Here is a 2,937-nt window from a genome sequence, read left to right on the forward strand (position 1 = left end):
TGGCTCACAACCATCTGTAATGGGGTCTGGTGCCCTCTTCTGGCCTGCAGGCATACACACGGACAGAATATTGTATACATAATAAATAAATATTAAAAACAAGAACTATTGATGAAGGTGGTGGCACACGCCTTCAATCCCAACACTTGGGAGGCAGAGGCAGGTAGATCTTTGTGAGGCCAGCCTAGTCTACAAGAGCTAGTTCCAGGACAGGCACCAAAGCTACAGAGAAACCCTGTCTCAAAATACCAAAAAAAAAAGAAACCCTACAACAACAACAACAAAACATTGATGAGTGGGTTTGCACCCTAAAGGTTTAAAGCAGAACTGACTGATTCTTTTTCATATAGAAAAGAATAGATCTGTGATTCCTTTAAGATTTCTTGTAAGATTACTTTTCAAGATAATGAAGTGATTGGTCCTTTCTTTGTAAACACAACACGCAGCCTGCCGGTAAAAGAATATCTTGCTGGCTTTCACACAGTTAATCTATAACATGTTGCTTGGGTATAAAGTGTATATGGGTTTTTGGTTAACTTCTTTTTCACCTTTAGTATGTAAAAAATTTAATCATGTAAGGGAGATGGAAAATATGCTGTTTTATGCTTGTATTCATCGTAATCATTCACTTGAGAAACAGAATGTAACCACGTTGTAATATTCATATTTCCTGGAAGATTTTGCTGGGGTGTATAAGCTGTAAGGGGAAGAATAAAGATAAAATGGGTTAGATTGAAATCATCAGGAAAGAGAATTAGGATCAAAGTATGTAACTTTTGGCAGACGTGTTGAGCAGCACCGGATTCTGCCCAGCATTTCCTGGTCCACTGAAACTCACGGAAGGAGTGTGCAGGTCTCTCAGGGGGCATATGCCAATCACCAGAGATATATTCCAGGACAGCACAGAAGCTCCCTAGCTGTCCTGGAAACATGGCTAAAACATGCTTAGCCTCTGTCTCACTCATGCTGGGGTTAAAGAGATCCACCTGCATCTAGGACTACACACCAACACACCTGGACTCACTGCAACATGCGAAAGAAGAAACTGTCACCCCAACATGGGAAGAAGACGTCCTTGCCTGAGACCTCCTGCTTTGGCAGGGGGGCTCTGATCCCAAAGAGGCCTTGTGGAGTTGGCGGGCTGAGGAGGGGAGGAGGAGGACAGGATCTGAGAGTGAATCCGAATGGCTGCCAGCAGGATTTTATTAAGAAAAGATTCCACCTTTTATGCTGCGTAGTTACACATAGGATTGAATGGGAGACAGACAAGGAGCATGTGACTGGGATGTGGCCTCAAGTCAGGGGTTAAGAAGTCTAGCATTGACCTTGACAATAGGCACCAGTGTTAGTGGCAGGGCCTTAAGTTCCTCACAAGGGAATGAATGGAGACCCTTGCTTATCTAAATGCCTGACCCTGGAAAAAGGACTTGTGGGGAGCACTCATAGTACCATTTCTTATTCTTATATGGACGTGTTACCCTCAGAACACTCCCAAAAGGGAAGGTCATGACATCTTACTCTTTTCCCATGATACCATTCATAGGAAGTAGAAAAAGACAAGATCTCCTGAGTAAATTAGGAGCTTGGGGATCATGGGAAAAAGCAAGGGGGGGGGGAGAAAGGAGGGCAGTAGAGAAAAATATATAGCTAATAAAAACAATAAAAAAGAGAAAAGAGATGGAATTGGAAAACATCAAGAACAAAGATAGAGTTAGAGGAAAACATAAAAAATAGAGAATGCAAAAGAAGAATAGAGAAAAGGTCTGAAGGAAACTATCAGAGGATGGGTGAGTTTTTTTTTTCCTTTACCCCCTCAGATTAAAAGTCAGAGTGTAATGATTCTGTGAATTCCCTTTAAACCCTGCACTGCTGGAGGCTGGTCCCCCAGGTAGCGATAGGTTAATTTAAATAGTAAGAGCTAGTTAGTAATAACCCTGAGCTATCAGCTGAGCATTTATAATTCGTATTGAGTCTCTGTGTCAGTTATTTCCAAACTGGCAAGGCACGAAAAGAAAAGTTTGCCTACAAGAAGCACTTGCCAGCAAGCCTGACATAACACTGCTCAGTATTCACCTACCCCTCCCTGCACAGCCTCCAGGCTACAGCTACAGAGACATTAGTGCTCTGCTGAGGAGGAGAGGGGACTGAAGGCAGCTGCAACAGCTTGCACAAAGTCAGGGCTGAGGGTGTGGGGCAGCCGCAGCAGAAGCCCCAGCAGGTGAGAGCTGGTGTCAAGGTCAGAGAGGACGTCAAAGTGGCTGAGCTGGCCCCGCTGAGGACTGGGAAGGGGTTCCAGGGACAACGTGCAATCCATGGCAACAGGGAGCAGCTGCCTAAAAAAGGGGCACTTATATGAAAAACCCTAGTGGTGGGAAGCAAGGGCATGGGCTGCCTGAATAAAAACCCTGCTAGAAGGGGCAACTCGGGCAGCTGCAGAGCCAGCAGTGAGAGGCTGCTTCGATGTCTCGTGCCTCATGGTCGATGCCAAATGATGAGTTTGTCTCAATTTTTATTATTAATAAAAACCCGGGCATCAGATATTAGGGTAAGAACCTGACTAATAAGAGCAGCAGCAGAAAAACAAGGGACTTCCTCTATCATTCCTTTCCTGATCCATAAGCCTGAAAAATCTTTCTAAACCCATCCCTACTACATCCTGTCTCTCTATATGTACCCAAGTCCTCCGAAACCTCTATGGCTAATTCTGGTCAGTTACTTCCTAACTCCACTCCCTGATTCAAGGTGAAACTTTGTTAAGAGTGTCACGATGCAATCAAATGTCCCACAACACTCGGGGATCTGATTGAACCCACACTAAGGACCTGTCTCGTGCTGTGTTGAACTGAGTCTGGGGAAGCCTGGGTTGACCAGAAGACCTTTCAGCTTCTTGTTACCTGTATTCTTCATGAAGGATGGCGGTGGAAATTCCACAGCCTG

The sequence above is a fragment of the Microtus ochrogaster genome, chromosome 10 (assembly GCF_000317375.1).
Source record: "Microtus ochrogaster isolate Prairie Vole_2 chromosome 10, MicOch1.0, whole genome shotgun sequence".
NCBI classification, from domain to species: domain Eukaryota; kingdom Metazoa; phylum Chordata; class Mammalia; order Rodentia; family Cricetidae; genus Microtus; species Microtus ochrogaster.